Source organism: Pogona vitticeps, chromosome 1 (assembly GCF_051106095.1).
Source record: "Pogona vitticeps strain Pit_001003342236 chromosome 1, PviZW2.1, whole genome shotgun sequence".
NCBI lineage: Eukaryota > Metazoa > Chordata > Lepidosauria > Squamata > Agamidae > Pogona > Pogona vitticeps.
Window position 1 is genome coordinate 290,538,051 of NC_135783.1, and position 27,410 is coordinate 290,565,460.

General features: G+C 42.0%; 2 long non-coding RNA genes across 4 annotated transcripts in view; both read right to left on the minus strand.

Moving 5' to 3' along the window:
- LOC110082527 (uncharacterized) overlaps positions 1-5,993 on the minus strand; it is a 67,167-nt gene extending 61,174 nt beyond the window's left edge. Inside the window, exons 1-2 of one of the 3 annotated variants that reach the window (XR_012082509.2) lie at positions 5,152-5,993; positions 3,341-3,482 (exon numbers count right to left, since the gene is read on the minus strand). This is a non-coding gene — a long non-coding RNA (uncharacterized LOC110082527). Of the gene's footprint in view, positions 1-3,105; positions 3,483-5,151 lie in introns of all 3 variants that reach the window. The other 2 variants (XR_013543162.1, XR_012082510.2) reach the window with 2 other exon arrangements.
- A 6,724-nt stretch (positions 5,994-12,717) lies between these two features.
- Positions 12,718-14,014, minus strand: LOC140703154 (uncharacterized). The gene is made up of 2 exons (XR_012082511.2): positions 13,886-14,014; positions 12,718-13,430 (listed from the first exon to the last, which is right to left on the minus strand). It is a non-coding gene; the product is annotated as an uncharacterized LOC140703154 (long non-coding RNA).
- Positions 14,015-27,410: the final 13,396 nt, after the last annotated feature.

Genomic DNA, 27,410 nt, shown 5'->3' on the forward strand with positions numbered 1-27,410 from the left:
CTTTGGAATTTCTTTAAAAATAAAAAATTGCACTGGGCCACATTACGAGCTGACCTGGGCCACATGCGGCCCTTGGGCCGCAGGTTGGACAAGCCTGCTCTAAACATTGACCAAACAAGGAAAATGATCTATATTTTTGAATAAAATCAGCATACAGGAAGCTTGTGCTCGAAGTCCCACCCACCAACCCAGCTCAATATTCTCTGGATCAGTTTCAAGTTTCTAGTCTTACAGGTATTTTATGCATCAGTGAAAGCACATTCAGACACAGTCTGCCTTCTTTGACCTTTTTAAAACATTTGCAGGAATTCAGAGTAACCAATAACAAGAGATGCCAGGAAAGAGAGAGGGACCCTGTCTCTGCCCCGAGTGTTTACTTGTCCTAATGGATTTAGGCCATCTTCCCAACTTTGTGAACTACAGGCATCCGACCCAAGTGCTTGGTATATCATTTGCAGAGTGGGGTAATGGGGCCATCTCCAACCCTGGGGAAGCTACAAAACTCTGCATCTCCTGCAGGAGAAAGGGTGACAAATGGTAGTGAAGGTAAGTGTCTATAGGGCACCCCCAAAGCAGCTTGGGATGAGGGTGCATGTGGCCCCCTCCATTATGTTCCAGGAATCTAAGGAGAGGGGACACCTTGCAATATGCAAGGCCACCATGAAGAGAAGTTTCGAGTAGGAAATTGAGAGGCACGTGGGTTCTCCCACATGAGTTTCAAAACAAGGAAAGTCTGCATGATATACAAGCAAAGCAGCCTGGATTTGAATTTTGGAGGATTTCCCAATACATGTGCTCAGGAGGGGCAACTCCCTTGTGATGAATGCGTATTTACACCTATCTTTGCATCTTATTCAGGAACTTCAGGGGCTTTCCTTTTGAGCCACACAGTCTTTGTGCCTCTGATCATTTTGCAAGAGACTGGGCAACTGGGCTGCCCTGTAGATCTCCTCTTGCATGCTATGATGTCTGCTCAGGCACATTGTTAGTGCACAGAACTCAGGGGGGCATATATTTCTTTAGCATCCAGTTAGTAGTATTTGTATTATTGTTCTTGTTTTTGTCACTCAACTTGAAATTTCAGATCTTTGTGAAGTTCATTGTGGTTATACTTTTGGTCTAGATGGGCGGGAGAGAAATCCAATAAATAAATAAATTATAATCCTCATTTTCAAAGATAGCTCTGCAAATCCTGAACAGTGGTACACATGGCTTACAGGGCTGTCCAGATGAATTCCTACCCTCAACACTTCACACTCCACCACATGAGCATGGAGAAGGCCCTAGATAGTTGGCCTGGACAAGGCTTTACCCTGAGCGCTACCAGTCTGGGTAGGTTGTTCTGGGAGAGATCAGCCAGGATTTCGTGACAATGTCCTGAATTCATGTTTCAGCCATTTATGACTATGGGGTCCCAGAGACCTCTTGCAGCCCTATGCTTTTGCTGTCCTTTCTATGGGAAGCTTGCTTAAACTGCAAAATCCCCAGTGATCCTTGTCGAACTAGAAACTCAGTGAGATGATTAAGGCCAACAATCTCTTTTTTTAATGGTGCATTAGAACAGTGCCTGGCACGGTGGAGTGTAGAATTTGACAAGGGCACATGGCACTGCCCTGGCCTTGTGACAATTTGAAATGGTCATCATCACTCACCCGCTGATATGCAGAAAAGATGATAAATTGGGGGGAAGTGATGGTTCTCTTAGTTTTATATATGTTTATGTCAGAAAAATTTTAATTGCGTCTCCTAGGGGAGATGCATCTCCATCTAATTCAGTTCTTAATTAACCCAGCACACCCCATAGAGGGTCTATAATCACTTGTAAATTAAATATGAAAAGAATTATTTATCTAGGAACAGCCGCCTAATGACTTAGTCTGTGACGCTTATCTTTGCTAATGATGATGGATCAGGAAGAAAAAATTTGGAGGGGAGGAGAGTACCTCCCTTCTCTCTAGCTTGCCTCTCTGCAGGGGTTACCAGATAGATAGGATGTCAACAGAGCTTTCAAAGTAAAATTTAGCACAGACAGACAATTACAAGGCAGAAGAGGACTGGCCCTGAGCCAGAAAAGTTGGAATGGTTTGTCTAGAACCACTAACAGACTGGAGCATTGAATGAGTTTCATTCAGGATAAGTCACAAATCCAGAGTCCCAGAGAACAACTGTGACCCTCTTCTGTCTGCTAGGTGGTAGAATCCTGAGCAGATCCAGTGGTCTACACCATTTTAGATTGGGGGTGGGATGGTCATATTTTCATATTCCCCACATAAAATCCTGGGTACCCAGTGTGATACAGTGGACTGAGTGATGGACCTGGGTTGAAATCCCTGCTCAACCATGTAAATTCACTAGGGGAAGCAATGGTATACTACCTTTTAATCTAGAATACTCTAAAAATTCTTTTAGGATCACCATAGGTTTGAATTAATTTGGCAGCAAATAACACACAATTAACTTTTAAGCACATATGTGTGCTCTTTGGCAGTTCAATATTCTTAACCCACCAGGAGTCTTCAAACTTATTCAAATTCTAGAATCTCTGCCTTTTGCCTCATGATCCCTGTTTGACATATCTTTACTTTTCCCTTCAATAGAGCCTGGTGTAAAGTGGTCTTTCTTTTTATTATTATTCTTATCAGAGCATGGCACAATTCAAAATCACAGTAACACATGAAATATAGGCAAAACCAAAAACCAATTAAAATGTCTAGACAATGAAACTGTTTTTGACTAGAAGCAGTCAGAATTTTTCCTTGACTTCAGCCGTCATCAAGGGGGTCACCACCCACGAAGTGAATGATCATATTCGAGAAGGGGTGGACAGGAGTTTATCACATAACCAGAAATACAAAAAAAGTGAGCTATCTCAACTGTGATATAAATAGCTTCAGACCTGGGCAGGCTAGTGATGCTGAAGACATTCTGCAGCCTGAAGCAAAAAGCAGGATGATATCTTCTCTCCCCAGAGAGGTCAGGATGCTACATTTTAAAAGTATTTTTTTTAATTACTTACTACTTCCTGCCACCCTAGCTGTAATTTTGCCATGCATTATTAACATGTTGCATTGTCAAAAGGCCAGAAGCTACAAGGGAAATACTTACTGGTTTCCTCTAGAGCAGCCCTCAACTTTTCTTTTGGTCATGACCATAAGCACAATATGAAATCTAGGCTCAATCAGGATTGTATAAGCCGGATCCCGCACCTTACAAGGTAACGTCTGTGGTCCCCTTCAAATGTACCAGGGTTTCCCATGGGGTCATATGGCTCCCATTGAAAAGGCCATTTCTGATTTTGCATCTTGAAAATATTTCTAAAATTTGTTATATTGCTTCTCACCGATGCAATCCTGTTGGCTTTCTCTCTTCCTACTGTCTTTAACTTTTTCTAGCATTACAGTTTTTTCCAGTGAATCTTGTCTTCACATAGTATGTTCAAAGTACTGTATGTCCGAAGTCAAGTTGACGATGAACCAGAAGAACTGTGGATTGAAAACCAGATATTGAGCAACAGAGTGGCTTATCGGCCCCTTTCAACTCCATTATTCTATGATTCTGTGTTATCAAGGAAGAATACAAAATGCTGTTCCTTCAGTCAAAAGCAGACAAAAGCATCAGTGGAAGACTTAGCAGTTTTAGAAAAAAATGAGAAACAAAAGTCAAATGCAACTTTTCAGTGATTTGAACATGAAGCAAAGTTATAGATGGAAAAGGAAAGCTCAAAACTGCACAACATGTAGAACTAGAACATGGGACATGAGTACTCTGAATCAAGATCTATTTCAAGATTCATAGAAAATCCTAATAAAAATATGCAAACAAATGTGGAAAATAAAGCAATGAATCACAAACTGGAAACATTTGATAGACATTCCAATTCCAGAGAAAGGAACCACCAAAGACTGCAGTAACTAGAGAACAAACACATTGATTTCCCATGAAAGGAAAGTGACGGTCCATACTTTTCAGTGAAGATGTTTGCCTCTTACATTTATTTATTTATTTAATGTTAGAAGATCAAGCAGGATGCAGAAAAAGAAATGGAACTAGACATCATATAATGCATGTTGGAGCATACAAGGAACCTTCAGAAGAAAATCCATTTTTGCTTTATAGATTACTATAAATCATTTGACTGTGTAGATAATGAAAAGCTAGGGATTACTTTAAAAGGAATAAGTTTGCCACAAGCATTTGACTGTCTTAAGGTATAAAGTATACTTTGGACAAGAAACTACTGCTAAAACAAATGTGCAGAAATAGAATGGTTTCCAACTGACAAGGGTGTCAAACAAGGATGTATTTATCTCCTCAGCTGTTCAATTTAAAGGTAGAATATGCCATATGGAAAGCTAGATTAGAGTTATATGGAGGAACAGTGAAAACTGATGAAGGAATAATCAGTAATGTAAGATATGCAGATGAAACCACATTATCAGTAAAAAAATAGACGCACTTGAAATGATTACTGATGAAGATTAAATATGAAAATGCAAACGCAGGACTGAACTTTAAAGCAAAAATAATGACGATAAGAGAAATGCATAAACAATAAAAAAAGTTGAGACTGTTTAAAAAAATCAGAACAAAACTGAAACTTGGAAGGGTAGTTGTGAAGGGATTAGAAAAGAAAAATAACTTATAGATGTGTCATCGGATATCAAGGCTAAAATCATCCATATGATGGCATTCCTGATTATAATATACAGATTTTAAAGCTGGACAGTGATGGACGTTTTTTACAAACACTGTTTTAAATGTGTTGGAGGAGAGCTTTATGGATACCCTGAATACTGGGAAGAGGAATAACCTGATGCCTCAATAAGCTGCAATAAGCAAAGGCTAAAATGAATTGGACATTTATAAAAAATAGAAGAGAAAAACATTGAAGAATTATTTTCTTGACACTTAGAATTGTAAGAAAATGGGATAATGCCAGGGGGGAAATGTCAAAATGCCTCTAAAATGTTAAGAAATTCCCTTTAAAAGTAACATCTTAAACTAGGTAGGTATTAGTCAACACACCTGAGCAACTTAGGTATTATTCAAATACCTAAAGAGTAACTATGTGATGACTTAAACAATACTCATTATCCCAAAAGTAACTAGTTACAAATAGCCATGTTGCTTGTAATTACAGTACATACTTACTTCCATGCTCCATACTCTTCCATTCCAAGCACAAAAGTTGATATATCCCATGTTAAAATGCTGAATTTTTCTTCAACAGTCCTAATCAGACCATGTCCTTCTTCATACCTGAAGGCAACTGAGGTAATTTAGGCATTTAGTACACAGTTTTCTCCCACAACAACTTGCTGCCACCACTCAGCCTCTGCTGCCTGAGGCACCTTCCTTATTGGAAGGACACCTCCCAATAGACAAGAACATGTTTTGATTATTCCAGAATCCAAACCTTGTCACAGCTCCTCTAGGCAGCCATGCTGTGGAGCCTTTGTTTGATGTGAAGTTCCAGCTTTTCAATAATGTCTAATTTCAGAATTTTCACCATAGCCTCCCTATCGCTGCTGCTGCTGCTGCTGCTGCTCTGCTGTGCTGTATTATCTCTCACTCACTCCTTTTGCCTTTGCACACGTACATCAACTGAGGGCATGCGTGTATGTACATATGTGTGCACATATTACAGTTTCTTCATTTGCTCTTTTGCAAACCACAGTCTGATTCACATTTTATGGCATTCTCACCTTACAAATGATTCTTTGTTCCTCAGCAAAATGTATACATTGCAGAAAAAAGACAGATAGTGGGAAGATATTAGTTCTTCAGGGAAATGTAGCTACCAAGCAGGAATACAATATTCCCACTGTAATAACCTGAGCCTTATCTTGTGCTTAGAGAGATAAACCTCAGGACGGGGTCAGGTCTGGAGTCGCTGGGTGTATGTGAAAGCGAAGTCTGCTCACTATAATAGGAAATCATTTTGTGTCTGATAGGAGCTAGAGAGAAATGCCAGCTGCTTTTCAATCTTTCATTCCCCAGGGCTCAGTGAGGGAGGTGTGGGACACAGGGCGAGTGCTCAGTCCTTTCAGGCTCCCAGAGTGGAGAGCAAACCGAATCCGATTACTGCTCAGAAAGGACAGTTGAGCTGGCTCAGGGTGAGTTCTCACATTACCACCCCAGTGTATGAGCCTAATGAAAGGAGTTCTATATGGCAGTGTCTCCATTTAGAGGCCATACTGTCTAGTCAGACATTTACCTGATCATGCATAGAACTAAATGAGTGGGGGGGGGGATACGAGTATGCACTGGTAACCACTGCAAGCAAACATACTCACACAACAGGCAACATCACAGACCTTTGTATGTTGGACAGAAAAGGCCAGCAGAGAGCCTAGTCAACACATTTGTCTGAAGGCGGTTTTGGAGTTCCTGTAAACACATTCAGCCCAATAACGTTACAAAGCCCTCTGCAGAACTTTACGCTAATGTACAAAGGTCTGAGGAGCTGCCATTTGCATGAAGGCATTTGAGATCAGGAGATCTATCCATGCCCGTGTTCCCAACACCCATTTGGCTCTTCACGTGAGTACAGCAAATGCCTGCATAGCACTGAGGAAAATAATAACAATGGACAGATGGGGGAATAGTCATTCACCACGGGCATCAACTGTGATCCATGGAGACTATTCATGTCAGCACCATGTATTGGTTTACCCAAAGGACTCCACCTGCCCAAAGGAAGGACAAGAGTCCCCCACCCTCCATTCCACTGAACTGGTGACAAAAGCAGCTTATTTCACTGCACCTGAAGGCACAAAGCTAGCTGAAGATATGCAAGGCACGCTCTACAGCCTATGAAGCTCTATCTGCCAACAATTCACCTCACCATCTGATGCCTGAAGCAACTCTTTTATCCAGCCTAAGAGCAGGACAACCTCACTGAGGTTGTTTTGTTACATTATCAGGGAGGAAATAAACTCTCAGTAAAGTCTCCAGGCCATATGAAGCTGCTGCTACCCGGAAATAAACCCAGCAACCTCCCACAGAGAAGGTGGAACATCTCTTGGTGTACAAGAGCTGCTAACTCTCATGAGGACTAATGTAGCTTTCTTTTAAATGTGTTAATATAAATGGGAACATTTCATTTGCTGCAGCATACAGTACACTCTGTTTATGTTCTGAATTCATATACGGAAGGCTGGGGAAATAAGAATTACAGAGGCTCAGCTGTTCTTATTAACTTATACAGGAAGAAATATAGTCGCTAAAAGTGGCAGTAGAATAAACTGCCAGGAAAGATCTGCATGTTACTATTGTTACAAATCAAATTGTACCTCATCCTTTTGATCAGGAATGCTCCCTTCCTCTGCTACTCACCAGGTATTTTCTCTCTCCTCTTCCCCCCCCCCCGGTTGTTATGTGCCATCAAGTTGCTTCCAACGTATGGCAACCCTATAAATGAATGATCTCCAAAAGGTCCTGTCCTCAATAGCCATGCTGAGGTCTTGCAAACTCAACCAGTCTCGTATTTGGTCTCCCTCTTTTCCTGCTGCCTTCCACCTTTCCCAACATTATTGTCTTTTCCAGAGAATCCTGCCTTCTCATGATGTGCCCAAAGTAGAACTGGCTTAGTTTTTTGCTTCTTTAGGCTTGATTTGATCTAAGACCTACTTGTTTGTCCTTCTGGAAATTCAGGATATCCACAAGGCTTTTTATGTGTACCTACGGGTAAAGGTTCCCCTTGACATTTAGTCCAGTCGTGTCCAACTCTAGGGCACAGTGCTCATCCCTGTTTCCAAGCCGTAGAGCCAGCGTTTGTCCATAGACAGTTTCCGTGGTCACGTGGCCAGCGCAACTAGACACAGAACGCTGTTACCTTCCCACCATGGTGGTACCTATTAATCTACTTGCATTTACATGCTTTCAAACTGCTAGGTTGGCAGGAGCTGGGACAAGCGATGGGAGATCACTCCATCATGTGGATTCGATCTTACGACTGCTGGTCTTTTGACCTTGCAGCACAGAGGCTTCTGCGGTTTAACCTGCAGTGCCACCACGTACCTATGGACATTTATCTATACAGTATCTATATATATTTTTTCTGGGTGGAGAATAGATTGGGTTTCTTATACTTTCTATTTTGTATGTTCAACAGCAGTCCTCATGGCTACACCAACACCTGGCCAAATGTTCAGACTTCATTGGTTCTTCACATCTCCCCCAACTGATTATATTTTCTTTTCCTTACTGAAGAGGTCTGGAAAAATCAAAAGTGCAAAGTGATCTTGTGAAAATTTAGGTGTCCCTTAAAAAGGGTATTGCCCTTTCCTGCATATCAGTTTACTTTTAGGTCATGAGGCACCACAACTTCTTTGTTTATGTAGGAGTAAAGAGGGTTCCCACTGCAGCTCTTTCTCAGGCTTAAATATAGCAGTGTTTAGCTATTTTAGGAATTGCAAACATCTTTGGCAATCAGGGATAAGTAAGAGATTATTTTCTTGTATGTTTGTATTTTAAGCATAACGGATAGCTCAGTGGTTTAGGGATCTGGCTGTGAATCCAGAGACTGGACGTTCAACTCCCTGCCGTGTGTCCAGTGAGCAGAGCCAGCCTGTGTGGCCTGGGGCCAGCTGCACAGTCTCAGAAGAAGGGAATGGAGGACCCCCTCTGGATACTCTCTGCCCAGGAAACCCTGAAAAGGGTCATCACAAGTTTGAATTGACTTGACGGTTCACAGTTATTGTTGTTATTATAAAACTCGGAAGTGTTACACCTTAACATTTTTTTTTAAATGACCCTAATTGCTGTCATTCCTTGTGACCACAGAAGCATTATCTGATATTTATTGAGAAAACTGAAAAGGTCAAACTTTAACAATTTGAGTCTAAATAGTACTCAGCCAGCGGCAGTGCTATGCCATTGGCTTGTAAGCTGGAACAGACGGATTCATGCTGTTTCTTACTGATTTGCTTCGGATGCACTGTTTCCTTCCTTCTGCCTCCTTCCTTCTCCCTTTCACATGGGAATAATGGTCCTGACCCAGCTCCAAAGAGAGTTACAAGGCTTAATTCATTACAGCTTATAATGTTCTTTCAGGCACTTGAATCAGAGACACTGGAGAAGATGAATGTATCACAGTAAGTGCTTTCTTTATGGAGATGTATAAAGTAACGCTACTTCAAGCAGTTGGGGGGGGGGGGGTGTTGTGTTTTTTAAACATCAGTGCCAGCTACCAGCTAGTAACATAATGGGATTGGTGGAAATGGCCAGGCTCAGCAAGGTGGGAATACTTTTTTGGCTAGCACCACCTTGCAGCTGGGAACAACAACAACAGCAGAACGATCAGTAACATGGAACGGAACTGACGAATGAAACACTGTTTCTCAGGTACCATGGAACTCTTCAAGAGGCATACTTAGCTTAGGTAATTAGATACCAAGAATAGATTTGGGCTATATTTATTACCAGTTCCACTGCAGTTCATAAGATGGATGCTTCCCACATTCACAAGCCATGACCAACCATGACCGAGCAATTTCTGATCACGGCAGCTGAGCTTTCCTCATCACCAGTAAGATGAATGGGAGGGGCAGCAGCATTTGGGAGAGAGTATGTGATTTTGCTTTCTTCTAGTCATCAGCCAGTTGAAGTGGGTACAGTTCATACAGTCCCACCGGCATTTTGAGAGTGTAGGTTGAGTTCACTGGGTCCATTCAGAATTCATGGCGAAGTGACTGTGCAGCTGGATTGGATTGCTCAGAGCTCACCGTTCATTCCACTCCTACAATGTGGTAATAGTTTTTGAGAGGTACCCATATTAATTTATGTACCTGCCACCAGGTCCTCCATGGCATATGGAGATCAAAGGGCCTTTGGGAGTAATGGCATACTTGCTCAGGAAGGTTTCAGCCAGCAAGTGCTTGTTCTGTGCCACTTCGTATTGCAGGGTCCCTTTTCCAATCTCTGCAGCAGCTACCACTTCAGTGACTCTATGTGTTCAACCCAGTGACTAGGTCTCTTGGAATGGTTCTCTTACAACCTTCTCAACAGGGTCCACAATGTCCAGGTGGTCCAATAGCCCTTGGTTGGTCCTCTGGCCAGACCCACCCAGGGATCTTTAGTCTCCCTAACCTAAAGTATGTCATGCAGCTGCCAAAATCACTACACTTGGTGCTTCTGCTGAAGGCATCTATTCTGGTTAGGAGTTGGATGCCCTCTTCACTCCCTTGAAAGTGTAGGCTGGCTTGGATTGGTTCTCTGGGCAATGACATAATGGGGAATGTCTGCCTGGGCACTACAAGGCTGCCAATAAGGCCCCAGGCAATCTATAATGTTGACCCAATCACCTTCACAGCCTTATTACTTCATCCCCTCTCTATGGGTCTCTGGACCTCACCACCCACTTCTCCCTACTTGTTTTATAACTTCGGGCCCTTGCCCTGTCCATCATCTGATCTCCCACCTCCCATTCTTGTGGAAGTTTGTGCAAAGTCTGACAAGATTCAGGAAAGTTCTATGGTTTAGCAAAGTCCAAGAGAAAGTCCAGCAGCAAGATCATAGATCACAGCAGAGGAACCTTCCAAGTCAAGATGCAGAGGGAGAGAAGGAGTGAACCAAGATGATCAAAAGGAGTTTTGTTAGACCATGACTCCAGACTTCCTGAACCAGTATAGCTACACTCTGTTCTCAACATACTAATCCAGCTGTGCACATGGATCCTAAACTACTTTTTATTGGCAGCTGGATGGGAGAATCAAAGTGAGCCAGCTGTGATGGTGCTGATTTTAGATTTGGATGTTGTTTAGCTGGAATGCCGAGAAACCTGGAACTGCAATAGTGAGATCATCCCAGCTGTGGCAGCTCCCACCCATGTGGGCAGAGGCGGAAGGGTGATGAGGGCAGACAGAAAGGTTCTGCAGTTGCAGATAAATGTGCATGACTATTAATCTACAGATTGTCATCCCAGCTCTTAAGTCTTTGCAACACAGATCATCTGTCATAAAGCAGAAGTTCACTGTGCTGATTTAAAACTCATGGTCATACAAGCATCAAATATTATTAAGAATCCTGATTCAGCTATATATGGAGCTATAATGCCTACATTCCTTCCTTCTCCATGGGCTTCAGTGTTGCCCCAGTCCCTGGGGGACCAAGGGTATGACAAGAAGAGATAACCATCAATTTTTAATACAGTATTGCATATTTAAGCAGGCTTAGGTTCCACTCCATCACATCCCCTGGCTCTTCCTAAAATTAATCTTCAATAGCTTATTGGGAACATCACAAAATTAATATTGCAGCATTATGCCTGCGGGTCGAAAAAGGAGGCATTTCTTCTTCTTGAAAAGGTGTATGTGCAAGGAAGAGAGAGAGAGAGAGATTCTGAGTTGAAAGGCCTCTCTGGAAATCTGTGACAGTTTCTTCTTTCTACATGCAATCTTTAAAAAGCTATCAGCAACTACAACTGGCACCCAGTTGCACTCCAGTACCTCCTCCTCACATCTCCTCCTGCCGGCACCAGTAACATGGTTCCCCTCAACAAGTGGGTAAAAAAAAAAACAGATGCCACCCAATAGTCTACCTTGACACATAAATGGGGAGAATAGCTGCCAAATGGCAAGGTGAATGGGGTTATGATGATTAATGAGGGCGAGGCATAACTGAGTACAGGTGGCCCATCCATGAAATGGGTCTTAAGTAGAACTTCAGAGATTAGCCCTGGGAAGGAATGTCAAATGAGAAACAAAGCAAAGGACAAGCAAAAACTTGGGGGGGGGGAGGAGACAAAAACTTTGAGATCTCAGTGGTTTAGATCTCTGGCTGAGGAGCCACAGGTTGGGAATTCAATTACCCACTGTTCTGCCCTGACAGGAGCTGGGCTCCATGATCCATAGGGTCTTTTCCAGCTCTACTGTTTTAAGATGATATTACATTATTGTGGCACCTTAAAGACTAAGTGCTGTATTTTTATGGAAGCATTTGTGGATCAAGTCCACTTCCTCAGATATAGGAGTGAGACTACAATGGCAAATATTTGTACATGGTCCTAAGAGAAAGAGACAGCAGTTGGTTAGTTCAGTGGTTCTTAACCTTGGGTTACTCGGGTGTTTTTGGACTGCAACTCCCAGAAGTCTTCAGCACCAGCTGTGCTGGCTGGGGTTTCTGGGAGTTGCAGTTCAAAAACACCTGAGTCACCCAAGGTTAAGAACCACTGCGTTAGTTGACATCAGTTGCAAATTGTGAGAATCAATGTAGCTTTTCACACTTGGTAATAACTTAAGACCCCTGTTTGCTATTCAGTTATTTTTCTTTGAATCTTTGAAGAAGAACCATTTAACTAGCTGGTTTGGAGTGAAGGCAGAATGCTTTTAACTTTATAATTTTGTGGCTTCAATGGTTTCACAATGTATATCTTTTTTTTAACTAGGAGTTTCTCACTGAACTTTCCTTAATCTACACATGATAGAGCCCTTGTCCTGTGGAACGACTTAGGAGATGGTTTTGGGGTGGGGTGGGGAGTTATACAGGGTCATAGCAAATTGTTTGGACATAATTTTCTTTCCATGGTGGCCAGCTCTGCCTTGGCTTAAATCTCTCACTCTGCCAGAGAGCCAGGATATACAAGATGCTGACTTTAATTAAGGTGGATTTTATGAAGAGGTAAAATGATTACTTAGTTTGCTAGAATGTTCCCACCATTGCAGCTTATCAAGTTGCAGATTGGTTTGCTTTTCCTTTTCTTTTAAATGATTGGTCTTCAGGAGGTAAGCAATGGCTTCATTTGCAGGTTGATTGTGTTTTGTCATCTACTGTAATTGCTAAACTGGGCTTTTACCACACACACACACACAGAGGCAAACACTCCGGTAAATTATCTACTCCTTAATCTGCCTACATATACACAAGGAAAAGGGTAAACAGTTCCACCTAAAGTCACCAGTTAGCCTGGGAACTGAGGTAATTTGCTCATTCTCACTGAAAAACTGGAAATTAGAGATTAGAAAGTTACCTCTATAAAGGAATGTAATGACCTGCTCAAGCCATGCATAACTGAGTAGTGGTATGATGCTCTGGGATGCAGAGTATCACAATAGTCTTATTAAGTGTACAAATGCCATCTGCATGACATTGCATTCCTTCCTCTTAAAAGTAACTTCCCCAGGTCTGCCTGGATTTGTACTACAGCCTGACTTCCTGTTGCTTGCTGTCTCTTCTCCAGAGCTACCGCCTACTACATCCCTGCTCTGTCTCTCACTTTCCAACATGCTCCACTCATAGGACTGTGAAGCACGTGCTCATCATTAGTTTCTAGCACATTTGTAACAAGCTCCGGGTATGTTAGCTGCTATAGTTTATTTCTGAGGCAGCTTGTCTCCAAGGCACATGAGAGATGACAGCCTGCTTGGTGGAAGAAGTTCAGCCTGTTGGATTCTGTGCTGAAGCAGTGCCTTACGTCTCCTCCAATCTGACTGTAGGGTACAACAGAAGAAAGAAACAAAGAGAAGTGAGCTCTTCAGAGAAAAATCCTAAATTTCCTGCTGCACACTTCCACAACCCACTCATGTGGGGGAGAAGGGGAAGAAGCAGGCCAACTGTTCATTTGTGGCCTCTAACTGAGCCTTGGAATTCAAGGGCAGACTTGGAGGTGAGAATAGGGCAGCTGGGGAAAGAACAATGCATTTCCTTCAGGCCAGAAAACATCTGGAGCAGAAAGGAAGCAACAGCCTAGAAACACATCCTCTGCAGTTGGTCATATGTAGATTTCCTACAGACCACACAGAAACTTCAGCTCCAGGCAGGAAATATCTCTGGACCCTTCACAAAAGTCTACTTTCAATGCTCAGTGTGGTTTAATACAATTAGTCTTTTCACACCTTATCTAGAGCCATCACAGGTATTCAGACCTACAGATGAATCTCCTTACCTTCATGGAAGTCACTTTAGGAGTCAGGACACATCTACACAGCTTCATACTCTCCAGAGTCAGCATAATGGCATGTGACAGGGAGCATGAGAAGTGCCTTCTGGACAGATAAGTCCTTTTGTCCACAGCAGACCCTGTCAATCATGTGGGGATTGTCAGTCAGTCAACATATGAAGCATGGCGTGATAGCAACCATAAACCACAGCTGTATGGATGTGCTAACAGTTTGTACTGATCATTCTCAAAAAGGATAGAAAAAGGCAAAAATATTTGCATCCCTTTTTATGTAAGTAACTTACATTTGTACGCATGGAATCACAAAAGGTATAACTGTACGTTTCCATAGCAGTGCTGAGAGCCTTGTTGATAATAAAGGACCACTCTATGTGAATGCTACAGACTACACTGTATACTATACTGTAGACTCTTTGGGGTGTGGTGGGGAAGCATGAGGAAGGGTGGTGGCAGGTGCAGCTGGGCCAAATCAGTGGAGGGCATCTGGACATGGTCCACTGCCACTATCAAGTCTATAGGATGGTCTCCATGGCCATAATATGTCCATCTTTCTCAGGAAAAAAATACAAGTCTTGTTTGCTGTGTATGTTTGTGTGTGTGTGTGGTGGCTAATTAAAAATTAGCCACCACAAACATTGTGGATGCATTTGTTTTAAAATACAAGAAACAAACAACATAGCTGAATTAATTTAAATCTATCCAGGTGGCAACTCTAGAGAGCTTCTAGTAATTTGCATCTGAAGGGACTCATATGATTAATAACTATTGTGTTGTATTGTTGTAGTTATTTCACAATGCTCTTAGATGGAAATTATCATTTTCCTATGTGGGAAAAACATGTGCTAAAATTTGTCATGTATAGGCATAAGAAGAGAAAGAATTGGAGTTTTTCTTCCATCTTGTTTCCAATTTCCTATTATTCATCTCAAAACTTGCTTCTGTAACCATGAAATAAAAGTCTCATTAATAAAAGCTAGGTTGGAAGTGCTTAGTATTCATATGGCTATATGTATTGCTAAACCCCAAACCTCAAAGCACTCCCTCTTGATTGACAGGTTAGCATGGAGGCATCATTGGACTGAAAATGTATTTCTTGACTCTGGTTTTCTACATGATCCGTTATGGGGGCTTTGTGTAACGGAGTGAGAGAATCCAGACAGTGTTCTGTGTCCTGCTGTAGCCCATAGAAGCCCACTGAAGATTTATTTCTACTCATCACATTTCCTCTGTATCTTCTTACATCTTATTTCCAAACCAATTGGGACTCCCACTCTCACTTCCCTTTGAACCAGAAATAAGGATGCAAATAGACAATCTGATCATGCTGGATACAAAGGGGCATGCCCATCACTCCACTGGTTAGTCACCTACACATTGCTTTCCCACTGTCTTTTACAACAAATATCCAAAGATTTCAGAAAGACTGAGAATGAGCCCATGTTCCTCTCTACAGATCTTATCAACTATGGATCTACCTGGCATTTGTTTTTATTTTTGTTTGTTTGCAGCATGGGAAACCATTACTCTGTCATGGATATTATACCAATGATGGTGGTATATGTCATTAAAAGCAAGATAAAAACCCCAACTTCTTTCCCTCAGCTATACATGAAGAAATGGATATTCTATCTTCCCAGAAAATGAAAGTAAAGAGAAGATAGTATGGTTTCTAGTTGTAGATCTTTAGATAATATGAAGTAGCAATTGGCTCAAGTTACAGCAAGCCAGATTTTGGCTGACTATCAGGATAAATTTCTTCATTGTTTGAGCAGTATGACAATGGAACCAATCACCTCAGGAAAACGGTGAGCACTGCAAGGCTGGAGGCATTCAAGAGAAAATTCGAAAAACAATTGGTCAGATCTGCTCTGGTTTGGATTCCTGTATTGAGAAGGGGGTTGGACCCATGGCCTTATAGGCCCCTTCCGACTCAATTATTCTATGATTCTATGAGTCTAACTGTTTCTCAGTCCCATTTGTTTAATAAAACAGTTTTACTTTACCCACCAAAGTGAGGCTGCTGAAATGAAGAAAACTTGAGATAACCAAGATAACCAACAAAATCCTTTAATTCTTAGTGTGTGTCTTTTGCACCTGGTTCAGTATACGCTGAAGAACAAATCAAAGTATATTGAACGAGGCTGAAGTCTGCTTTCCCCTATTGTATAACATATGAATTCTTATAGTGTACAGGAAAACAGCTCTGGAAACAGGATGGTGGCAAGAAAAGAACAGAGTTAGGGAAAAGTGGAGTTATAGAAGAAATATTTGAGAAGATTCTGTTTGTTGGTTTATTCATTAAATAGACCCGCAAAATGAAGATCAGGGAATCAGGAAATGCTGCAAAAGAAATTGGATTACTAGAAGCCAAATTAACAGAATATAATCTTCTGCCTAGCATCTGTCAAGCAGGTTCAGGTCACATATAAACCCAGCTGTCATCAAAAGATCAACATCCTGCATTGCAACCTTGATAGCTTAGAAGATCTTGTCTGTGTGGACAGAAAGGAAAATACGCAGGAGAAATGTTGGGGTATATGGGTTGAAAAGCTGTGGATAAAATCAAGTAGGATCAGGGACTGGTTCTCACAGAACTGTGTCAGAAAAGAATTTTAAGGTGTGATCACAGTTGCAAAGGCACGCACCTGATTGCACCAGAAAGGATCACTTTAAAGGAAGGACCACCAAGCTTAGATTGTTACAAGCAAGATAGAGAACACTTTTTCCCCAAGCCAAGTATAAGGAAGAATGGACTCTATAGAGTGTTGTGGTTCTCAACCTCGGATAATCCAGGTGTTCCTGGACTGCAATTCCCAGAAACCCCAGCTAGCACAACTACTGGTGAAAGTTTCTGGGGATTGCAGTCCAAGAATACCTGGGTTTACCCAAAGGTGGGAAGCACCTATACAGTATACAGTAAGACTCTTTTTGTCACAAGCCAAATAGAGAGTAACACGACCGCCCCAATGGTGGGTTTTGGTGTGTGTGTGTGGTTTTTTTAACAACTCCTAGAACACCCCCCCCAAAGACTCAGCATGGCTATAGTAAGCTGAGGAATTTTGGGAACTGTAGTCCAAAAAGTAACTCAACCACATTCTAATCTACACAGCCCAGTTCTTTCCTTTCTTTTCCGCATATGACAGGTTACCAATGATCTTCTGTTCTTGAGAGAGTGGATGAAGTGAGTCCCTTTCTAATGCACTACAAATCAGAGCTGACCCAAAGCATTTTGCTGCCTGAAGTAAGGAGAAGATGGCACCCCTCCCATTCCATGTCCAAAAACCAATATGACTGGTAGATCTGTCTTTCTTCAACAGGTATAATGAAAGAACAGCATCAGCAACATCTGATGGCACCAGGCTAACTTTGAAGGCACAGGTAAAGGACTATAACATATTGGCCTCTTGTCCAATACTTTGGTGCCATCTCCCAGCATCTGCTGCCCATGGTAACCACCACATTCTGTCTAATGGTACAGCCACCTCTCTCACAGACTGAAGTGCTTGTCTATCCTCCAGCACCTCATCTCATATACACAGAAATGGAGATGCTGCCATAAAGAACCCAAGAGCAGCAAAATAGGTGTTTCTCGTTGTACTTCATTGTATGTCTCATCTGCCTATCATACTTGGCCATATTCTTCTGTATGGGGGAAAAAAGAAATGTGTCCCATGCATTCCGGAAGATTATCCCTTTGACACTTTAATTATAATTCATCCTGAGGTCAATAGGAGGGACAAATAGCTCGGGAAGCCAGGATCTGTTCTAAATGGGGAAACATCTTAGTCCAAGTGGAAGCACAACTACTTTTCTTTTGACACCATTGGAATGATGAGCTTCCTAGTGTGACTTATCAAATCCATCCATGTTAATAAACTCTTTGTCAGTTCAACACCTTCATGAACTTTCTCCTGTGCATTGCCTTGACGCCAAGCCAACAAGTGCAATAAACCCAATGTAATAGCATTTGGGGCCATACACTTTATATCACACCTAATCAAATCATTTGCTTAGTTTCCCACCCAGTCTTTCATTCCAGTTAGCTGACAGGAAATGTGTGAAAGTACTTCACATAGTGGCATCCATGACCTAGCTTAACATTATGTGTAGCCTTGGGAACTGGCTTGAATCTAACCCGAGATTTTCCTTCTGGAAGCCTCAGATTGGAACTGGACACTACCCAGCCTGCTAAACATAATGTCTTCTATTATTTTCACCAGATGCCCCCACAATTCCATCTCTGTCATAAAAATGTGAATAAATGTGATGCCTGTGTCCTTGCAAAATAATATAGTTGAATCCTCAAAGCCATGTAATCAAAGGAGTGTCTTCTCAATTAATATACATATGTATGGTCATTATTATTTCTATTATGCTGTACAGGAACAATGTTCAAGTCAAGTCATAAAAATGTACAATACAATGGTAATTCATAAAAATATGCAATACAATGAAACATATATCTTTTGTCCCAAGATTTTGATCTCTGCTTCTTTTTTTCCCACCTTCCTTTCAGGGTTTTTTTCACTTTCTTTGAGCCCTTCTGTGTTGTTGTTGTTTTGTTTTGGTTTTGTTTTGTAGGAAGCCTGTGGAACTAGTTCACTATCTTGCATTTAATCAATGTACAGCACCTTGCTTTTGAGAGGCTTTATACATTACTGAATATCAATAGCTGGGCACAGATTTATTAGGACACAGCAATTTGCCATAAAAATGTGCACAAAATTATTGTCCAGTGGTGTAATCTGAATTTCTTTCTCATGGATCAGCTCAGCTACATTCTTAATATCCTTAATCATTGTTCCAGCAGACGTAGGAACATTTTAAAACTGCATAAACAACCAACAGCAAAGCAGAAGTGTTTGGGTAAGTTAAGAAGATACAACATCCTTACGACTTCCAGGGGGCCAAATGCAGCCCAAGCAAATACACCCGATTAATATTGTTAGTTGGTTGGTTTGCTTAAGGCTCAAAATTTCCCTCAAAATTTTGTGATGTTTCGAACCCTGCAACCCCTCTCTCCCTGTCTTGTGAATGTATGTTTCTTCATGAAGTAAGGTCACAGGAGCAGGTAGTCTCTAAACTGTACTCCAAATATTTCTAGGCAAATTAGAGCGCTGGGCTGTTGAAAACTCAGAAATAGCAGAAGAAGAGGCAGGGCTCCAAAAGGGAAAATCTACTTTAGACCAATGTTTTGTACTCCACCATTTAATACAAAAATACTCTCAATTAGGTAAGAAGGAGCTGTGTGTTGCCTTTGTGGATTTCAGTTCAGCCTTCAACCTCATAGATAGAGCCCATCTGTGGCAAAAACTTTCTACCACCAATATAGATAGGAGGCTGTAGTTTTTAATTCAGATGCTTCACTCTAACACCAGCTTCAGGGTAAGGCTTGTTGTCTAAGTCAATTCCAACAGAAAGAGGAGTCCATCAGAGATGCCTGTTGGCCCCTTTCCTCTTCAATTTCTATATTAACAACATAATCCAAGAATTGAGCGGTCTGGAATTTTTCCCACCCAGAATTAGGGATGTCAAGCTCTCAGTCCTTCTATATGCAGATGATATTGTAATGGTCTCCACAACATTAATTGGTATGCAAAGACTCTTGACCAATTTGAGCAAATTCTGTGCAAGAGAACACCAGACCATCAATTACACCAAAACTAAAGTTGTAGCTTTTGGAAAGAAGAGGAAATTCCATTCATGGAAGCTTGATGGCAAACCCATCGAGTGGCTATGCAATTTTAGATATCTTGGCCTTTGTTTCAATGCCCAACTTTCATGGAAATATCATCTGAAAGCAATTAATCTGAAAGCATCCCAGTCCTCTCAGTCTCTTTTGCAGTTAACTCCAACCCATGGCAGGGGGTTGGTGGCCTCTGCAGTTGAGGTGTTTGTCAAGAAAATAGTATACCAAATAACATATGGGGCAGAGATATGGGGATATATAAAGACTCACACTGAAGAAGTGATCCATAATTCTTTTATTCAATCTCTTCTAACCATCCCTCACAACACACCCTCTGCATATCTAAAGGCCAAAGTAGGACTGGTTCCAATTGAAACACATTCTCACATTGTGCTGACCATGTATTGGCTGAAATTGGCCAGTATGAATGATTCTCACCTTCCTAGGAAGTGTTACACAGAACAGCTTCAGAATCCATCTCGAAAATCCTGGGTGAATTTAGTTAGACCCATTTTTGCAAAACTATGGGATTGACACAGACTCCCTTCCTACCTTTGTTTCAAATAGAGCTATGCATCTGGTTAAAGAAAAAAATGTCTTTGCTCTAAGAGTCAGGATCTTCGTGCCATCTCAGAAATGCCCTATTCCTGTTGGTTCCCTTTGTATAAAACATCATTCTGTTTGGAGGACTGCTTTGTTAATTCAACCTCAGTCCCTCTAAAAAAAGAGTTTACAGCTCTGCGCTTTCAGTGTATGCCAACAGCTATATTAGTAGGAAGATATTTATTTTTATTTTATTTTTATTTTTGGACTTATATACCGCCCCATAGTACTACAAGCACTCTCCAGGCGGTTTACAATTTCAATATACAGGCTACACATTGCCCCCCCCCCCCAGCAAGCTGGGTACTCATTTTACCGACCTCGGAAGGATGGAAGGCTGAGTCAACCTTGAGCCGGCTACCTGGGATTTGAACCCCAGGTCGTGAGCACAGTTTTAGCTGCAGTACAGCGTATGAAAATGTTCCTTTTGATCAAAGACTTTGTATATGTGGATCAGGAGAAGTTGAAGATGTTTCTCATTATTTGTTAAGATGTCCTTTATATGATCACCCCAGGAGCAAATTCCTTGCAGATATACTTAGAACTTTGTGTGACTGCCCTCCTCTGGCTCAACTTTGTCTGCTGCTTGTGGGCAGGGATATCATTACTACCCACCAAGTAGCAAAATTTGCCCTGGCAACAAAGAAGATTCATGCCAAGCACCAAAAATCCTAAATATTTCTTTCTAAGTGTAATTGTGATATGACAGTGCCACATATGTTTGATGCTGTCATTGATATATTGCGATGAACTATGGTTTTAAGCAATCAACCAATAAAGTAAAGTAAAGTTCATGAAGTAAGGTCACAGGAACAGGTGAAGCCCTCCAATTTCCCTCAGTCTTCTATAGGCTATTCCTCCCTCAAAATGGCTGCTAATTGCTAATCTCCCTGGCCCAGACTCTCGGGAAATGGGTGCTATAACACTAAAAACCAATTAATCTCTCCTCAGAGAGCCCATGTGGTGTAATAGTGAATAATCTTGAAATGAAACATGGGAAAGGCGGCTGCAAGCCTCCTTGAGCCAAACACTCTTTCTCAGCCTAACTACCTCACAGCGATTTTGTGATGATGAAGTAGAAATGAAGAAGAAGAGAGCCACATACACTGTTTATTGAAGCAAAGGGAGGATATGTGTGTGTCTTAAAGGTAAAGGTAAAGGTTCCCCTTGACATTTTAGTCAGTCATGTTCGACTCTAGGGGGTGGTACTCATCCCCGTTTCCAAGCCATAGAGCCAGCGTTTTGTCTGAAGACAATCTTCCGTGGTCACATGGCCAGCGAAACTTAGACACAGAACGCTGTTACCTTCCCACCGTGGTGGTCCCTATTTATCTACTTGCATTTGCATGCTTTCAAACCGCTAGGTTGGTGGGAGCTGGGACAAGTGACGGGAGCTCACTCCGTCACGTAGATTCGATCTTACGACTGCTGGTCTTCTGACCCTGCAGCACACAAAGGCTTCTGTGGTTTAGCCCGCAGCACCACCACGTCCCTTATGTGTGTGTCTTATGTGCCATCAAATCATATTTGACTTATGGCAACATTAACAAGGTTTTCAAAGGTATGTGAAGTAGTTAAGGATCAGCCTCCCATGAGTTTCCATGGATGAGCAGGGATTTGAACCCAGCTCTCCTAATCTGTCACTTTACCCACTACTCCACACTGCTTCAGGATATGAAAGTGATAAATAAAATAACAAGGAAAGAGCATGGAGAAAGGTAGTTCTATGCATCCTCTTAGGTGATGATTGCATCTTAAGGCACAGACCTGGAAATGCAATCCTGAAAAGAACCATGTGGCCACCAATCCCACCTTCAAGACAAAACAATCTGCCTATCATCACTGCTGTCACCCAGGCACACACAGAGATTATCCCTGTTCATCCCACCTACCAAATAACATATGTGCCACTTGAAGAGCAGGAGAAGCGGTGTATGATACCACAGGAGCTATCAAGCCAGTTGCACCCAATTATGTAACCAAATGAACCAGTGGAGATATTAATGAACTAATGGATAGGGTTGTCACTTCCTAGATAGGCAGATGCATTGCATGGCAAGGTTTTACATTCAGTCCCTGACATTTCTGAGGAAGCTGGAAACAAGACACCTCCCTAAAAGCCTAGAGAGTCACCCAGATTTTCCAGGGTTCTAATTTACAAGGAGAGACCCCAGAAACAGGCCAGTCATTTTCTGTTTCTTAAAAAGTCCTCTTAATGCCTAAAGTATGCCCTAAATTCCAAGGTACAGAGCCAAATATATTAATACTCAGGACAAAGAGTTACCCTCTAAACCCCCTGGGTTGCACTATTTGTAGGGGGGGCACTAAAATGTTTGGAGTGTTTGGAGGCGGAGCATTAGAGGAAGTGTGTAGTGCTCCAAGGTCCAGGACAAGGAAAAAATTGACCCTTGGAAGTTATCCGGCCCTGGCCTAGTCTGACCCAGAAGAATCTTGGGTGGAAAGTTTGAGCTGAATGTGTCTCCCCCAAGATCACTCATTCAAGGTTACAGCTACAAAAGAACTCAACCCAGGTTTCCTGTGCCCCAACATATGATTTTGATACATGGATTTTCAGTTTTGCTACAACCCTGCTCACGCTATCACTCCACTGAAGTCTGAAGCAGGCAGTTCTGCATAATAAACAAGATGAGTGCACAGGAATGAGAGCAGACAGAGATGGAGTGGGTGGCTAACATAATTGTTTCACACCAGATATAGCTTTATTTGAGTTTTAAAGATTTATAAGACTCCTTCATTCAGTATTTATATCGTCCTACCCATTTTGATCATAAATTGCTGACAAACACAACAGCATAGCCCTCTCACTCAGCCTTAGAGATCACAATTGTGAGCTTTGGTATTTCCCTGTAGATCTAAATAGGTGGCTGATGCTGTTAGACTTCATCAAATCTGGGTGACTCTTTAGGCTTTTAGGGAGGTGTCTTGTTTCCCAGCTTCCTCAGCAGGAGGTAGTCTACTGGCTGAAGCAAAGATTATTATTCCTCTCTTTCTAGAACTACAGAAGCTGATTTACCTGACAACTAAATTCAACATGACCCCACAGTGAGGAGACAGCATTCTCCACAAAATCTGGGGGTGGGGGTCAGCAGACCACAATCTTTTGTAAAGGCCCCATGTCTGTCCTCCTGAGGAGAACAGCTGCTACCCCCCTCTACATTCCATAGTACTATGTGAGTCAGTCATCACATTCTGCCTCATGGAAGGACTGTCCATGGATGCGATCTTTCACCCATTAGTGACAAGACTACAAACAGAAGAAACTGTCCTTCTTCATGTTGAAGGCCCTGACTCTGATTCCTCTCTGCTCACCTCTCTTGTTGTACCTCAGCCTTCAGTAGGTATCCCGGTGGGGGCGGGAGGGGGGCTAGAGCCACTCTAGGTCTAACCAAGGGACACCATAGACAGATCAGCATAAGATGTTCACAGAAGATGCAAGAAGCTGACTGCAGTATCAAAGCCAGCCTAAGACATTTTGTTGCCTGAGGCAAACAACAAGATGACGTATCTTTCTCATTCCATGTATAGAAGTCAACTGGACTGGCAGCTGGAACTCTTTATCAGCACTGGAGACAGGATACAACCCTCCACCTGATTTAGACCAAGAGGTTAATTTGGAGCTCTCAGGACAGGCCATATGAAATACACAGTTGCTAACAGGAGAGGAACAGTCGGAAGGCAAATGCTGAAAAGGAAGTGTAGGAGGCCTGTGGTGTATGTTACAATATAATATGTGATTCGAACCTCTACACATTATGTGCTTTTTCATACATCATGTAGAGGCTAATCTGAGTTCACTATGAAGTGTGCTCCCATTATGGAGTTGCAGCCAGTCACACCTCCCTAATGAGTGTACGGTATGATATACATTTGCAAGCATGTAGATCTCATGGTGCTGGGGGACAGTTGCTCTGTCCCATGGTGTTTATGTCATGGAGTTCCTCAGGGCTCAATACTGACCCCCATGCTGTTTAACATCTACATGGAACCCCTGGGAGAGGTCATCAGGAGGTTTGGGCTGAGGAGTCAGCAATATGCTGACGACACTTAGCTCTACCTCTCGTTTCCACCAATCCAGGCGAGGTGGTTTCTGTGCTGAACTGTGCTGAACAGCTTGGGCCCTGGATACCTGAAGGACCGCCTCCTTCCATATGAACCTACCCAGCAGTTAAGATCCGTCCCTTAAGGAGGTAAGAGGGATAGCTTGTAGAGAAAGGGCCTTCTCGGCTAAGCTGTCCCCAGACTATGGAACACCATCCCAATTGAGATTTGTCTGGTGCCGACGCTGATGACATTTTGCTGCCAGGTCAAAACCTTCCTGTTCCAGAAGGCTCTTAATTGAAATAATATCAACTGTGCGTCCTGATGGCAATTTTAGAGCATATATTTTAATTGCATTTTAATTATTTTATCTTTTTCATTGTATTTTATTTATTTATTTGATTTATATCCCGCCCTTTGGGTAGTGTGGGTGGCATATAAGTTAACTAAATAAAATAAATAAAATAATAGTAAATACACATTACATTTCTAGATGTACCAAGCTCCCAGAAGTGATTTATCATTCCCTTCTTCTAGGGCAGTGGTCAGGCAACAGGGGTAAATTACCCCAAATGGGGTAAAAATGAAAATCCTGGGGGTAATGAGGATGAGCAGAGCCCCAACATTGATGCTCTCATATCCAAGCTGAAGCAATATCATTTCTCCAAATCTGAAGTTTTCAAGCAAGTTGAAGCTTTCAAAGTAATTTTGAATAGATTGAATAAGATTTCGAATTCAAATAATGTATGATTTCCTTCCTTTTGAATCAAGGGGGTAATATCGGCGTATATAAATTTGGGGTGGGTGGGTTTAAAAGGTAAAAAAGTTCCCTGATCCCTGTTCTAGGGCCACTCTGCCCAAGGCTACACAGGCTGGCTCTTCTCCAGAGAACGAACCTACTAGCTACCCCCTAAAGAAGGAAATGGTAAACCATTTCTGAGTACACTATACCTTGAAAACCCTTCAAAGGGTCACCATTAGTTGATGATATACAAATATTTTTACACAAGTAAGCAGAGCCCAATTTGAGAAGAAATACTAGTTTTTGGACTACAACTCCAAATATGCTCCCAATCATAGCCACTGCAGTAAAAAAAAGTAATTGTCTAAAAGTTGTAGACGAGGAAAATAGTAATTCCAGACTCTGAAGTTCTAAAAACTAGACTTGTTTTAAACACGTCCCACCACAGTTTTGCTTTGCAACAGCAGTTTTTTTTTTCACAGAATCTCTTCCTTTAACTATTTCATCATTTAATGATGTAGGTTCCTACTGACAGATATTCACACTGCTATAAATGAATTCCTTAAGGTGCTGCTGTGTGTACTGTCACCTTTCCCATTCCTCTGTGCTTTGTGCAAGGTAGAGCCACAGCACCACCTGCTGGAGTGGGAGAACAGAAACATGCTCCTAGCAGCCCTCCTTCATATTAATATGCAGACACTGATGTTTACAAGGCCAGCCCTACCACTAAGAGTGAGGCAACTGCTTCAGGCAATAGATACCTCTGGTTCTGGGCAACAGTATCTTGGTTTTTGTGCCCCTTGGCCATTTCTTGGAGGAATGAAGAGCACAGGCCATGTGTTCCATGTCCTCAAAGCTTGCCTACTGCCCTCAGGTGTGGTAGAAAACATTATCCTCTCAGAAGCATTAAAAATTAAATTAAGCTGTTGATTTCTCTATGTAAAATGGGGACTGAGGGCATCTTCTCCAACTTGGGCCCTAAAGTGTCTTGGGCCTGCTCTGGATGTTTTGCTCCTTTTAAAGTTCATGATGTCTTGTTGGCATGTTCTCTGAATCTGCCCTCTTCTCTTTTCACCCACCACCACTGTGACTCCATCAATAGCAATCCTGTGTTGCATCCGATTTTGGAAAACTAGGTGAAAATGTTCTTTGGGCTACATGGCCTTCTAGATCAGGCAACCATTGACCCTTCAGATGTTTCAGACTCCACTCTCTTCAGTCCTGGCCAGTGCATTCAATGGTCATAGATTATGGGAGCTGTAGTCATTTATTTCTTGGTTGAATTTTTCCTTAATGTCTACTGATGGTTCTCAACATTTTAGCACTTTAACATTTGATAAAGAATCAGCTGGCTAATTAGTTCTACGATTTCACTTATTGCTTTATGAGTATGTTTATATGTTGTAAACTATCCCTAAGGCTTTTGTCAGTTGGGTGTATATAAATGTAAATAATAAATAAAAGTCAGTGTCTTGTTCTACATGTACACAGACAATAGTACCTATGAAAGGGATCTAGGAGTCTTGGTAGACCACAAACTGAATGTGAGTCAGCAGTGTGATGCGGCTGCCAAGAAAGCCAGCGCAATTCTTGGTTGCATCAATAGGAGTATAGTGTCTAGATCAAGGGAAGTGATAGTACCACTCTATTCTGCTTTGGTCAGACCTCACCTGAAGTACTGTGTCCAGTTCTGGGCACCTCAATTCAAGAAGGATGTTGACAACCTGGAACATGTCCAGAGGAGGGCGACCAAAATGGTCAAAGGTCTGGAAGTCATGTCCTATGAGGGGCGGCTTTGGGAACTGGGAATGTTCAGCCTTATAAAAAGAAGGTTAAGAGGGGACATGATAGCCATGTTTAAATATCTGAAAGGATGTCATGTCGAGGAAGGGACAGGTTTGTTTTCCATGGCTCCAGACACTAGGACAAGGAATAATGGTTTCAAACTACAGGAAAAGAGATTCCACCTGAATCTCAGGAAGAACTTCCTGACAGAGCTGGTCGGCAGTGGAATATGCTGCCTCGGAGTGTGGTGGAGTCTCTTTCTTTGGAGGTTTTTAAGCAGAGGCTGGATGGCCATCTGTCAGGATTGGTTTGATGGAGTTCCTGCATGGCAGGGGGTTGGACTCTATGCCCCTGTGGTCTCTTCCAACTCTGTAATTCTATGATTCTATGAATTCCAGCTGCAGAAGCCACAGACAAGATGCCAAGTCATGCAGCCAGGTCACATGATCAGACACATGCCCATACGTGACTAGCACCTGATCAGATAGCTGTAGCAGCTTCCACAGTTGGGCCATAAGTATTAAACAGGGTCCTGGTCAAATAGTCTAAAACAGAAGCAGAAATAAAGAAGAGGTAGTAAATAAATTTAGGAACTCTTAGCTAAGTGCCACCAGTGTCCTGTGTTAAGAAGT